The sequence below is a fragment of the Aotus nancymaae genome, unplaced genomic scaffold, assembly GCF_030222135.1.
Source record: "Aotus nancymaae isolate 86718 unplaced genomic scaffold, 86718_ANA_hifiasm-v0.15.2.pri h1tg000002l, whole genome shotgun sequence".
Taxonomy (NCBI): domain Eukaryota; kingdom Metazoa; phylum Chordata; class Mammalia; order Primates; family Aotidae; genus Aotus; species Aotus nancymaae.
Window position 1 is genome coordinate 28,289,714 of NW_026988413.1, and position 15,086 is coordinate 28,304,799.

General features: G+C 44.6%; 2 pseudogenes; both read left to right on the forward strand.

Annotated features, from left to right (window-relative positions):
* Window positions 1-4,744: 4,744 nt before the first annotated feature.
* LOC135274413 (U7 small nuclear RNA) lies at window positions 4,745-4,812 on the forward strand (annotated as a pseudogene).
* A 250-nt stretch (window positions 4,813-5,062) lies between these two features.
* Window positions 5,063-5,106, forward strand: LOC135274402 (U7 small nuclear RNA; annotated as a pseudogene).
* The last annotated feature ends 9,980 nt before the right edge of the window (window positions 5,107-15,086 follow it).

The following is a 15,086-nucleotide window of genomic DNA, read 5'->3' on the forward strand; positions in this document are numbered from 1 at the left end:
ATGACATCATGAAAAACCAGGACAGACCTCCAGGAAGGGGAAGTGCAGAGGAGCCTCCCTTTTCCTCCAGAGGGCTTGTGTGACTTATCCACACCCTGACATTCTCCAGCCCTTTGCGGAACCCCAGGACATAGTTCTCCCATAACTTGCTGAGAAAGCAGTGAGCCAGGCAGGAAGCAAGGAAGGAGGGCTGTCAGGAAGCTCCTTCCACTGCTAAGAGGAAAATGCCCTTCCTGCCTTTTAACCCTTCCTTACTCTGAATGCAACCTATCTCACACAACTTTAAAAGCTGTGTGTCCACTGAAAGCCCCGTCTTCCTAAGCTTTGCATCATGTGGGCCCCCGACACCCTGGTGGATCTGCAGGTGATGGAGGCAGATGCAGGGGAGTTGGTGCCTGCTCTGTGTTCCGCCATGGCAGGCTGGTCACTTCTGCAGGACTTATTTCCCTTCGGAGGTCAAACTGAAGAAGCAGGAGAAGCAATTCATTTCCTGTCCAGAGGCTGGATTTGTCAGGGCGCTGGCTGGGAGGAATAGAACCCCGGACGAGCAGCTCTGCTAGGTCCACAAGCCGTTTCCCCTCTTGAAGAGTGACAGCGTCCCTCACTCCTAAGCCAAAGGAGGAAAGAGCCCAAATCATGGGCCGCTAGGTCAGGGGGAAAGAACCAAGCAGGCTGACACTATTCAAGGCCATTCCTGGGAGAAACTGTTTCCTAATTTGGACCAAATTCTGAATTTATTACATAATGAATTAACCATCAAGGTCAAATGTGACCAATATAGAAAAGGAGTCTGACAACCATTAAACACGAAGGACAAGCATGGAGGCTGACTCTTGTATTTCATCACAAAGTCAGGGAGAGGCCTAAAGGGCCCATCCAATTCCATCAGTCCTTCCCTCTGGTCGTTCAGATCACACCCCTGCTCAAGCACCTGTTACAGCTCCCGGGTCAGTGAAGCAACTTCTGATCTCACTTTTCTCATTATCTTTTGTTTACCAGGTAGGAAAAGTGTCCTCGTGGTCACATTCTCTAAGGATCGGATCAGAGACCATGCCCTGTGGTTTGCATTTCCCTGGAAATAACCTAGAAAGGGAACACACAGCACAGAAGCGTAGTAATTAGTAAATTCATATGTTGCTGTTCACAGTTAAAGCTTAACCACAACAATAAAGCTCACTGGTTTAGATATACGGTTTGCATATACTTGGCCACTGAGACACCCAAGAGTCAGTTGGGGAGATGACTTCTCTTTTCCACGCAAGTCTGTTAAGCCCACTTCTATGGTGTTCATCAACCCTCAGAGGAAGAAGGCTTGAGCGCCCAATCTAGAAAGCTGATTGTGAGCAAGTCAATTTTTCACTCTAAACAAGATGCTAAGCAGTTGTGTGAATGGTGCTTTAGGTGCTCACACCTGTAATTCTAGTGCTTTGAGGAGCTGAGGCTCCCGGGAGGATCGCTTGAGGACAGGAGTTCAAGGCTACAGTGAGCTGTGATCTCACCACTCTACTCCAGCCTGCACAGAGAATGAGACCCTGTCTCTATTAAAAAAAAAAAAAAAAAAAAAAGATGTGCAATCCTTCCTACTCCCCCCACCAAACTTCAAAAACAAGCATATTGAATCTTTTTAGAAACTATGTGAGAGATGCTTAGTTGTCTATTAGTTGTCTGTCCTAAGACCCATTCTATTTTTTTTATTTTTTGAGACAAGGTCTCACTCTGGCCCAGGCTGGAGTGCAGTGGCATGATCTTGGCTCACTGCAACCTCCATCTCCTGGGTTTAAGTGATTCTCCTGCCTCAGCCTCCCAAGTAGCTGGAATTACAGGCATGAACCACATGCCTGGCTAATTTTTGTATTTTTAGTAGAGATGGGGTTTCACCATCTCTGCTAATGGCTGGTCTTGAACTCCTGCCCTCAAGTGATCAGCTCCCCTTGGCCTCCCAAAGTGCTGGGATTACAGGTGTGAGCCACCATGCCTGGCCAATTCCGTTTTTTTTTTTTTTTCTTTTTTTAGTAATAGAATACTTACTGATTAGTTGGGCACAGGTCTCCTATAAGAAAGATTACATTTCCTGGCCTCCCTTACAGCTAGGTAAGGCCATGTGACTACCTTCTGGAAAAGGAGATGTAAAATTATTTACCAAGAATTTAAAGCAACGAAGAAAATATGGTTAATTTACAGGAAATTAGGACTGTAGGAATAACAAGCTTGTAGCTTCTGGGGAAAGTTATATAAATGTAGGTTCCAATAACTTGACAAAAAAAATTGTTTTTTCCTCCTTGCATATTCAGTAATATTGATGCTGACACAAATACTACTGTTTGCACATTTAGTGATGAAAACTTTGGTGACAACCTTAACCATGCTGACTGTCCTTTGGTCTGAGGCTAAAGCCACTTTGGCAGGGCAAGTTGTCATTTCATAGCTTTCCCAGGGATTATCAGGACATCTGGTTGTCAGTTGGGGCTGGACCCAGGTTTTGTGAAGCTAAGAGTTCGTAAAATTTTAGAAACTCTTAAAAATAAAAAGACTGGATGGAGTGGGATCATAGGGAGTTATTGTTTAATGGGTGCAGAGTTTTATTTAGGGAAGATAAAAACGTTCTGGAGATGGATGGTGGTGATGGATGCAAAACAATGGGGATGTACTGAATGCCACTGAACTGTATATTTAAAATGGTTAAAATGGTACATTTTATGTTGTGTATATGTCACCACAGTGAAAAGACACTAGAACTTAAGAAACAAAATTAAAACCTCCCCAAAAGTATGAAATAAAATTGCTAGGGTCCTCCTAGGGCCTCATGAGGCCCATATGATTTAGAGGCCCTGAAGCTTAAGTTTTATTATCTTTGTGGTAAGTCTGTCCCATTTAAATCTATGTCACTATTTAAAACACTTTATTATTACATAAGCAGTGCAAACCTTTGAAGAATATTGGAAAATACAGCAAGGTTTTTGTTTGTTGTTTTGGGACAGAGTCATGATCTATCACGCAGGCTGGAGTGCAGTGGTGCGATCTCAGCTCACTGCAACCTCTGCTTCCCAGGTTCAAGTGACTCTCTTGCCTCAGCCCCCTGAGTAGCTGGGATTGTAGGAGACTGCCAACACACTCAGCTAATTTTTGTATTTTTAGTAGAGACGGGGTTTCACCATGTTGGTCAGGCTGGTCTTGAACTTCTGACCTCAAGCAATCCACCCTTCTCTGCTTCCCAAAGTGCTGGGATTACAGGCATGTGCCACCACACCCAGCAATACAGCAAGTGTTTAATAAAAGTCAGCATAGTCCTTCCTCCTGGAGAAGTGTGTGATGAGATCATACTTTAAATATTGTTTTATAACTTTTTAATAAGCTGCTTCATTTAGTTGACACTCTCTGCCTTTGTGTATTTTCCTCTTACCTAATTTTCAGACCATATTATACTTTCTCCAGTTAACCAAAATTATTACTATAGCTGTTTTATCCAAATCAGTACCCAATCCAGGACCAAGTGTGTTCCCTTAGCTTATTTTAATCTGATATATTTCCCTTCTTAGGACACTTATTAGTGAATGCAATTGAATGAGTTGTCCTACAGCATGCCCTACCTTCTAGGTTTGTCTGCTTGCTTCCATGGGGTGATGTTTAGCTTGATTCTCTACTGCTTATTTCCTGTGAAATAGAAGCTCTATCTGAAGGGTTACTGGATTCAAGGTAGACAATTTTTTTTTAATTAAAATAGTCGGCCGGGAGCGGTGGCTCACGCCTGTAATCCTAGCACTTTGGGAGGCCGAGGTGGGTTGATCACCTGAGGTCAGGAGTCCAAGACCAGCCTGGCCATGATGGTGAAACCCCATCTTTTAAAAAAAAAAAAAAAATTAAAATAGTCACTATTTCTTAGTAAAGCTCTATCACAGGATCTCTGTAAGATACCACTCTTCTCTCCCCCAAAAAATGCCAGGAGGAAAATACACATGACGACTGCATATCAAAAGCATAATGATCCCAGGAAGTAGAGGAAAATATTTGATAAAACTCTTCTCTGCACTCTCAAGAAAATTAAATATAATATGGGCCCTCTGAAAGAAAAACATAGAGATCCCAAAATAAGATAAAACCATGAAATGGTAACCAAAAGAGGTAAGCAAAGAAACAAGAAAAAGACACTAAAGATCTGGAAGTTGGCCGGGCACAATGGCTCACACCTGTAATCCTAGCACTTTGGGAGGCCAAGGCAAGCGGATCACCTGAGGTCAGGAATTCAAGACCAGCCTAACCAATGTGGTGAAACCCTCTCTACTAAAAGTACAAAAATTAGCCAGGCATGGTGGCACACACCTGTAGTCCCAGCTACTCGGGAGGCTGAGGCAGGAGAATTGCTTGAACCCGGGAGGTGGAGGTTGCAGTGAGGCAAGATCATGCCACTGCACTCCAGCCAGGGTGACAGAGCAAGACTCTATCTAAAAAAAAAAAAAAAAATCATACAATAAAGCTGGGGAGAGAGATGAAATTACAGATATAGAAAATAGTTATGTTGATCCAACACACAGACTGAGTCCTTGGCGATTAGGGAACAAATGAAATTCAAAAAAGTAATAAAAAACATAAAAAGAAAGAGCCATTTTTAAAACAAACAAAAAAAAAGACCTGATTTGACAAAAGAACAGAATTCACTATATTGCAGATAAAGCGAGTCAAGAAGCCACTGAGACCAGTCTAGCTCTTGTGAAGTTCCTAAATCTTAGGGATAAAGAATGCATTAGCTAAGTGTTACTACTCTTTTAGAATTTATCTAGCAGGGCTGGGTGTGGAGGCTCACTCCTGTAATCCCAGCACTTTGGGAGGCTGAGGTGGGTGGATCACTTGAGGCCAGTTTGAGAACAGCCTGGCCAACAAGATGAAACCCTGTCTCTACAAACAATACAAAAGTTAGCCAGGTGTGGTGGCAAGCACCTGTAGTCCCAGCTACGCAGGAGATTGAGGCAGGAGAATGGCTTGAACCCGGAGACGGAGGCTACACTGAGCTGAGATCATGCCACTGCACTCCAGCCTGGGTGACAGAGAAAGAAAAAGAAAAAAAAGAAGAATTTGTCTAGCAGGTTTTCCAGTTTCTACTGGAAAACCCCATACTTAAAAAAAAAAAGCATTGTACTACAAACATCCAGATAGAAGAAGCTGACAGTCTACCCAGGGGAAAAAAGGAGACTGGCCTCAGACCTCTTTCCAGCAATTTTACACGGCATAGGACAGTGAAACAATGGAGAAAGAATGTTGAGAAGAAAAGTATGTGACCCCATAATTCTATAAATGGCTTAAAATTCATCCAAATGTAGCAAAAATCATCTCAAAACACTAAGCACACCAAAATATATCCATAGGCTGGTTCTTTGGAAAAAATTAGTTGGCTCACTAAACATTTTACTTTGTGAAAACATGGACATATAACATTAAATAAGAAAACATAACTATGTGCAAATAAAGGGGAGGTGCAGGTTTCTGGGTGAAGGTAGTGGCATGAAGCTATAATACTTAAGATGTAGTCCAGGTAGTCCAAGACCCCAAAATATTGTGACTTAAAATAGAATTTTGATTTTCTCTTACGTAATAGTTCAAAGGTCAGCAGTCCAGAGCGGATACAGTATCTCTGCCATTCTCAACATGCGACTTTGAGCTCTGGGTCCTAAGGTGGCTGCTGCAGCTCCTGCCATTATGTCTGCATCCTGGCCAGTGAGAAGAGGGAAAAGAAAGGGGAGTGCACACTCATTCCTTTTAAGGCTATGACCTGAAAATGGCATAATCACTTTTGCTCACATCCCATTGGTCGGAATTCAGACACATGGCCACACCCAGGTACAAGGGAAGCTGGGAAATGTGACTTTTCACTGGGTGGCCATGAGCCCACCTAGAACTGGAGCATTATTTATTATTTAAGGATGAGAGCTATTGATGGACAATTAGCAACCTGTGCAAAGAAGCTTTGTCATAGAATGACTCCCCTGCCATGCACATTAGGTATATCATTTTTTAAATAACAAAAGATTAACTATTGATAACCTAACAAAGAAAATGGTTAAGTTAGGTGGCCTAAGGGTAGGGAAGACATAAAATCTGGAGATAGCCTGGTAATAGAGAAAAAAACGCTGTGCAGAGTTCTCACAAATTACTCCCTCCTCCTCCCCAAATTGGAGAAGAGCAGTCTCAAGGAGTGAGTAATCAGCTCAGGGACACAATTCAAGAAAACCCTTCAAGAATAGAATAAAATAATTCAAGAAAAACCTTTGTAAATCCCCTATCATTCACAGCACTGTCTCATTAGAGACAGAAAAGCCCAGCTGGGCTCACCATTGTTTAGTTCTTCAGGCTGATTTGAAGGATTATCCCATGAGAATAGGATACATCTACAAACAGAAAAGAGGGCATTTAAAAATTTTTCAGGAGACAATTCAGCCTTAAAAAAGAAAGAAATTGGCTCCGTTCAATGGCTCACACCTGTAACCCCAACACTTTCAGAGGTTGTGAGAGAACTGTTTGAGCTCAGGAGTTTGAGATCAGCCTGGGCAACACAGTGAGACCTTGTCTCTACTAAAAATTTAAAAAAAAAAAAAAAAAGGCCAGGGGTATTGGCATGTGCCTGTAGCCCCAGCTACCTGAGAGGCTGAGGCAAGAGGATCACTTGAGCCTGGGAGAGCAAAGCTGCGGTGAGCCGTAATCCCACCATTGCGCTCCAGCCTGGGCAACAGGGCAAGATCCTGTTTCAAAAGAAAAAGAAAAGAAGGGAAGGAGGAAGGGGGGGTAAGGAAGGAAGGGAGGGAGGGAGGGAGGAAATCCTGCCATAGGCAACAACATGCGTGGACCTGGTGGATATTATGCTAGGTGAAATAAAGCAGACACAAAAAGACAAATATGATGTCACTTATACATGGAATAAAAAATGGTTGGCCAGGTAGGGTGGCCCGTATCTGTAATCCCAATACTTTTGGGAGGCCAAGGCAGAAGGATCATTTGAACCAGGAGTTCAAGAGTAGCCTCAGCAACATAGTGAGACCTCATCTCTACAAAAAAAACTAATAAAAATTAGCGGAGCCTGTGTTCCTGGGCTAAGGCAGGAGGATTGCTTAAGGCCAGGAGGTCGAGGCTGCGGTGAGTCATGATTGTGCCACACTGTACTCCAGCCTGGGTGACAGAGAGAGACCCTGTCTCAAAGAAAAGAAAATAGTCAAACTCATAGAAGCAGAGTGTAAAACAGTGGTTGCCAGGGCCTGGGTGGGGGTGAAGATGAGATGATAGTTAAGAGTACAAAGTTTCAGTTGTAGGATAGATGAATGAGTTTTAGAGATCTAATATACGCCATTATGCCTGCCACTAACAATGCTGTATTATATGGTTAAAATTTCCCAGGCAGGGCGTGGTGGCTTACATCTGTAATCCTAGCACTTAGGGAGGCCAAGGCAGGTGGATCACCAAGTCAGGAGATTGAGACCATCCTGGCTAACATGGTGAAACCCTGTCCCTACTAAAAATATGAGAAAATTAGCCAGGCGTTGTGGCATGTGCCTGTAGTCCCAGCTACTTGGGAGGCTGAGGCAGAATCGCTTGAACCCAGGAGGCAGAGGTTGCAGTGAGCTGAGATCGTGCTACTGCACTCCAGCCTGGGTAACAGAGCAAGACTCTGTCTCAAAAAAAAAAAATTTCCCAAGAGGGTAGACATTGAATATATTGAATATTATTCACACTCACACACACGTGCACACACACACAAAATAATAGGGCAGGAGGAAAATTCAGGAGGTGATGGGTATGTCTATGGCCTTGATGGTAGTAGAGTTGGCTTCACAGGTGTATACTTATCCCCACGCTCATCAAGTTGTATACATTAACTATACACAGCTTTTTACATTTCAGTCATTCCTCTGAGTCCTCATCACCCCAGGACCTTCACCCTATGGAAGAATGAATGTCAATAACACAACCTGCAGCCTTCCAACCCCATTGTAGCCCTTTAAATTTCCCATGAGGCGTTGCTTTACTGCCTGCAGTGTGGCAGCAAGCAGGGAAGAAGATAAAGGTGAGCCCATTAGGCTCTGAGATCGCAGGATGCCCAGGGATGAAGGATAAGGCAGATCCGAGAGCTTCTCAAAGACAGAGGGCTTGCTCAGTAGGGGCAGTGGCAGGTGAGGGAGTCAGCCAGTGTAGTTGGGAGACTGGTTACATGAGCAAATGAGTAAGCATATTGAGGATGATGGTAGCCAGGTTTCTCACTGTGGGAGAAGGTTCTTATAAGCATGGCAAGATTGGGAAGGCTAGAAAGAACCCAGAGGTGGTAGACTGAAATTGGAGATATCAAAATGAACTCAGTTTAAAATACATAAAGAGAGAGAGAGCCGGGGTGCGATGGCTCATGCCTGTAATCTCAGCACTTTGGGAGACCGAGGTGGGTGTATCACGAGGTCAAGAGATCGAGACCATCCTGGCCAACATGGTGAAACCTTGTCTCTACTAAAAAAATACAAAACTTAGTTGGGGCCGGGCGCGGTGGCTCAAGCCTGTAATCCCAGCACTTTGGGAGGCCGAGGCGGGTGGATCACGAGGTCGAGAGATCGAGACCATCCTGGTCAACATGGTGAAACCCCGTCTCTATTAATACAAAAAAATTAGCTGGGCACGGTGGCGCGTGCCTGTAATCCCAGCTACTCAGGAGGCTGAGGCAGGAGAATTGCCTGAACCCAGGAGGCGGAGGTTGCGGTGAGCCGAGATCGCGCCATTGCACTCCAGCCTGGGTAACAAGAGCGAGACTCCGTCTCAAAAAAAAAAAAAAAAAAAAAAAAACTTAGTTGGGTGTGGTGGTGTGCGCCTGTAGTCCCAGCTACTCAGGAGGCTGAGGCAGGGGAATTGCTTGAAACCGGGAGGAGGAGATTGCAGTGAGCCGAGATCATGCCACTGCACTCCAACCTGGCACCTGGCAACAGAGTCAGACTCTGTCTCAAAAAAAAAAAAAAATAGATAGATGGAGATATATAGTTATAGGTGCATGAGTATATAAAAATGCGTGTGCGACTAGGCACGGTGGTTCACACCTGTAATCCCAGCACTTTGGGAGGTTGAGGTGAGTGTATCACGAGGTCGGGAGTTCAAGACCAGCCTGGCCAAGATGGTGAAACCCTGTCTCTATTAAAAACTACAAAAATTAGCCGGGTGCAGTGGCAGGCACCTGTAATCCCAGCTACTTGGGAGGCTGAGGCAAGAGAATCACTTCAACCCCGGATGGCAGAGTTTGCAGTGCGCCAAGATCGTGCCACTGCACTCCAGCCTGGGCCACAGAGTAAGACTCCATCTCAAAAAAAAACAACCTGTGTGTGCATGTCTGCATGTGTGTGTGTTTTTCTAACTCTGTTCATTGAGAGGGCCTAGAAGCAGTGACATCACAGTAGGAAGTGCATTAAGTGTGTAGGTTGGTTTTCTAAATACCATCTTCCACTCTAAATTACCAGGATTTCGTGGAGAAATGCTGATTCCAAGATCGGGGCAGGAAAAGAACAAGATAAGAGTGGAACCTCTTGTTTGCCAGAAAGGAAGGAAGTGCTCTAAGAATGAAGCTGACAAGTCAAAAGAATGCAGAAGACAGCCTGAAGGTGCCCCCACTGGCCAAATTTGGGACTGTTTGAATATCAAAGCAGATAATGACAGTAAGGAGTTACAAACTCTTGAATAAAATTGGAACCTATGAGTCATACTGATGGTGGGGGGACCTCTTCTTTACAGTAGAATGCCAACTCTTCATAGTAGAAGGGATAATGGAAGTAGGAAATCACCATTTGGCAGGGTGCAATGGCTCACACCTGTAATTCCAACATTTTGGGGTCCAAAGTGGATGGAGCACTTGAGCACAAAGTTCAAGACCAGCCTGAGTAACACGGCAAGACCCAGTCTCTACAAAAATTAGCGGGTTGTAGTGGTGTGCGCCTGTGGTCCCAGCTACTTGGGAGGCTGAAGTGGGAGGATCACCTGAGCCCAGGAGGTGGAGGTCGCAGTGAACTATGATCATGCCACTGCACCCCAGCCTGGGTGACAGAGTGAGATCCTGTCTCAAAAACAAACAAACAAAAAAACACCAAAAAAATCACCATTTGGCACCATCAGAGTTGCAGCTGATTCAGGCAGAAGTTTTCAATAGAGGCTAAAGCTAGAGAATAGAGGAGGTTTGATGAATGCAATCTTGGGACATATTTTTGGAAAAATCTACTGAATTACAGAGGGAGAAATGATAATATTGTGGTAGAAAAATCTGGCAGACAACAAAATCAGTCCTCCCATGTGCGGCTCTGAGGACAGCACAGCTCCATTCCCAGGGTACTCCTGCCGAGAAAACAAGACCCAAGTTTGATCATGAGGAAACACCAGACAGACCCAGGCGAAAACATAAAGTCTGTGCTGTCTAAGAGAACAAGAAAGGCAAGGAAAGGCCAGGAAACTATTCGGGATTGGGGGATGAGCGGGGAGGGGAAGACCATACTGACAACACATGGAAACCGAATTCCACGTATATTCCCGAGGGAAATGTTTCTAGCCGCTTTATCACCCAATCTGGAAACGACCCAGATGTCCCTCAACGGGTGAGTTGATAAAGAAACCGCATTACATCCACACAGTAGAATACCATTTGGCAACAAAAAGGAGCAGACTATTGATTCATGCAACAATAAGGCTAAGTGAAAGAAGACAGAAGGCTCCATATCACAGGGTTCCATTGACCTATTTTGAACTCCTTCCTCTGACAGTGAGAAAGCTGCCTCTCATGATGTTTCCTTATTTGTTCCATCCTAATATGTTGACCATTATAATGTAATGTAGTTTCAGAATTGCTAACCCATATTGTGTGAGAAACAAATTTACCAACTAATGCGGAGTCCCCAACCCCCAGACTGCTGCAGACTGTTAGGAACCAGGTCACACAGCAGGAGGTGAGTGGCCGACAGTGGCCCTCATCTGTATTTACAGCCTCTGCCCATTGCTCACATTATCACCAGAGCTCGGCCTCCTGCCAGATCAGCAGCGGCATTAGATTCTGTTAGTTGCATTGCTTGGGTAAAGAGATCACCAGGCAGGCTTTGTGTGTGCAACGAGGCGGTTTTATTTCACGCTTGGGTGCAAGTGGGCCAAGTCTGAGAAATGAGTTAGGCAAGGGGCGTAGGAATGGGGACTGGTTATATAGGTTGGGGCAAATGGTCAGTTAAAGGTGGTTATCTATTTTGGGGAGGGGAAGGGTATCACAGGATTCATTACGGTGAAACACGGTATTGGCTGGATGTGAGGCCCGCCTAGATGGAGGGCTCACATTTCCTATCAGTGGGTTCCACTGGAACTTAGGAATGTGTGGATTTTGGTATCTGTGGGGGAACCAAGCCCTCTGTGGATGTGTTTCTTTCTTCTCTGGCTCCTTCAAGATGTCCTTTTTGTTTTGTTTTCAGCAATATGAACTTAAAATGTGTAGGTAGTACTGTGTGTGTGTGTGTGTGCATGCTTGTGTTCGTCTATCTTGCTTTATGCTCTCTAAGCTTCTTCGATCTGTGGTTTGATGTCTGTCCTTAATTCTGAGAAATTCTTGGCCATTATTTCCTCAAATATTTCTTCCCTTCTCCTGGGATTCCAGCTATGTGTGTATGTTTCAAGCTCATGTTTTAATATTGATTTTAACATCACAATGGCTCATGCCCGTAATCCCAGCACTTCGGGAGGCTGAGGTGGGGGTATCACCTGGGATCAGGAGTTCGAGAACAGTCTGGTCAACATGGCGAAGCCCTGTCTCTACTAAAAATACAAATTTAGCCAGGTGTGGTGGTGCATGCCTGTAATCCCAGCTGCATGGGAGGCTGAGGCAGGAGATTGGCTTGAACCCTGGTGGCGAAGGTTGCAGTGAGTTGAGATCGTGCCACTGTGCTGTAGCCTGGGTGACAGAGAGAGACCCCGTCTCCAAAAACACTCCCCCCAAAAATACAAAACGAAACAAAAAATCTTACTAAATGGGAGTATTAAAGAAAGCAAGAATAATTGAAAATTACAAATTCTATATAACTGCAATTCACATGCTAATTAGTCAAAAGGAAAATATGGTATGACGCACCACTGCACTCAAGCCTGGGTGACAGAGAGAAACCCCATCTCCAAAAGAAAAAGGAAAACAAAAGTATAAAGAAAACTTGAAAGTAAAAGAATGAAAGAGAAATATACCATATAAGTGCCAACAAAAGAAAGCTAGTGAGCTACATAAATGTTAGTCAAATGGACTTTTTTTTTTGAGATGGAGTTTCACTCTTGTTGCCCAGGCTGGAGTACAATGATGCCATCTTGGCTTGCTGCAACCTCCGCCTCCCAGGTTCAAGCGATTCTCCTGCCTCAGCCTCCCTAGTAGCTGGGATTACAGGCACCCGCCACCACACCTGGCTAATTTTTGTATTTTTAGTAGAGACGGGGTTTCTCCATGTTGGCCAGGCTAGTCTGGAACTCCTGACCTCAGGTGATTCACCTGCCTAGGCCTCCCAAAGTGCTGGGATTACAAGTGTGAGCCACTGTACCTGGCCCAGTCAAATGCACTTTAAGCCAAAAACCATTGCTAAAAAGAAAAAGGACTATTGTGTAACGATAAAAAGTTCAATTCACTAGGAACATTAAAAAAATCTTAAATGTATAATAGTCTCAATCTACATGAAGCAAAACTGACAGAACTGCATGTAGGAATGGACAAAGTTGTAATCACAGAAGGTGACCTTAATGCCTTTCTGTAATTGACAGAGAATGCAGACCAGATCAGTAAGGATATAGATTTAAACATGATTAACAAACTTGATTTAATAGACCATAGGCAGAGCACACTACACCCAACAATTGCGGAATATGCTTTAATTTTGAGTACATAGGGAAATTTACAAGTAAAAAATGCTTTATGAGCAATAAAGGCAATATTCAAATCTAGACCACAATGCCCTTAAGCTAGAAAGCACACAAAAAATTACTAGACTATGGGATTCAGTAGGATTCAGACATCAAAGTGATTGTAAATCAGGAGAGTGCAAGCATCCCCGAAAATGCTCAGGAATGACAGCGAGTGGCCTAGGGGCTTGAGTCACCTCCTTTAGATAATAAAAGAATCAGTGACCTTAGCAGGTTACAGAAGTTGACACCCTCACATTACACAAGAACAAATGAATTATTAAATAAAAAGCAATCGAGGTGTTTGTTTCAATGAAGTGGTTTTTTTTGGCGGGGGAGGCAGAGGGGATAAACAGGCCCCAAAATTGCTTTAGTTCTGAATTATTGGAATCTTTTTGTAATACATATCTAAAATTTTTATTAAAAAATTCATTGAAATGTTCATGAGTTTAATTCAGTTGGTGCCTTGCTAAGTGTGAGACAAGGACTTAGAGATGGCTATGAGGACTGGAACCTGGCTGCCCTGGAATACTGTGGTGAGGACAGAAACCAGGATTTCAGGATTTGAGCCCTCAGGAGAAGACAGTAAGTTAACTGGTATAGGATGTTCCCCTGTTCCCTGACAGGACCATGGTAGGGAACCCCCAGGGCTCAGCTGGCTGGAGCAGGGGCTGTATAATGAGGGGGCATTGGCAGGACATGGTGGCTCATGCCTGTAATCCCAGCCTTTGGGAGGCTGAGGTTGGTGGATCACCTGAGGTCAGGAGTTTGAGCCAGCCTGCCCAACACGGCCCTGTCTCTACCAAAAATACAAAAATCAGCAGAACCTGGTGGCACAATCCTGTTGTCCCAGCTACTTGGGGGGCTAAGGCAGAGAACTGCTTGAACCTGGGAGGTAGAGGTTGCAGTGAGCCAAGATCGTGCCACTGCACTCCAGCCTGGGTGACAGAGCGAGATTCCATCCAAAAATAATAAATAAAATAATAAAATAAAATAAAAACGAGGGGGCTTTGGAACCTGATCCTATGAACAGGACAGGAATCTAGGCAGGAACCGTCCCTCCCACAGTCAGCCCAGAAGAAATTGAAGATTATAGGACCTAGTTGGAGTCAGTGTGGCATGGACAAGGGAGGGGCGGGAGAGACTGAGGTGTGGGTGATGCCATGACTGGGATTGAACCAGGGAGCAGGAGAGGCTGCCCAGCACTCTCTGCTCTGAGAGCTGGGGAGAGGATGTGGGAAGAGCAGAGCAGAGGAGCCTAGAGAAGCAGCCCCAGTGTTGGGGGAGGGGAGGGGAGGCAGAGATGGTGCAGGAACTGTCTAAGTGCCACCAAAGTCAACAGAGAAGTACTGGGGAGGTCAACATTCCTCCAGTGTTGTGGTTCTCAACCCTATCAAGACCCAAGTCCTCTTTTTATGACAAATATTTTGTCACACCCTTTCACCAGCCTGAAATAAAAATCGCAGTGATTGTAACCTACCGATACATATAAATTTTAAAAACTGATATCCTGCCCCAACTGTATATACAAGGAAAATATAAAACAGTGCATAAATCAATATGTAAATGCTTGTGCATGACTTCATTCAAAGTCATGAAATAGAATCAGAAGCTTGTGGCCGGCGCGGTGGCTCATGCCTGTAATCCCAGCACTTTTGGAGGCCGAGGTGGGCAGATCTCCTGAGGTCAGGAGTTTGAGACCAGCCTGACATGAAGAAACCCCGTCTCTACTAAAAAAATACATTAGCCGGGCATGGTGACACATGCCTGTAATACCAGCTACTCGGGAGGCTGAGGCAAGAGACTCGCTTGAACCCGGGGAGCAGAGGTTGCAGTGAGCCGAGATCGCGCCATTGCACTCCAGCCTGGGAAACAAAAGTGAAACTCCGTCAAAAAAAAAAAAAAAAAAAAAAAATCAGAAGCTTGTATCCAGAATGCAGTAGTTACAAAAATAGACCCATAAAGTTTATTGAATTTACTACTCAAAAACAGTAAAGATCCCCTACAGATTGGTAAGTGCGGTTCAAAATAGTCAATCGGGGTGGGGTGGCGTTATTGCGAAGTCGATGAAATGCTGGGGTGAGTTGGCTCCGCCAGGGGGCTGGGAGGGGCAGGGCCAATTTGGTGTGGTCCCAACTGTGGCGTGGCGCCACCTGGTGGCAGTTGTCCACTCTGCTTACGTG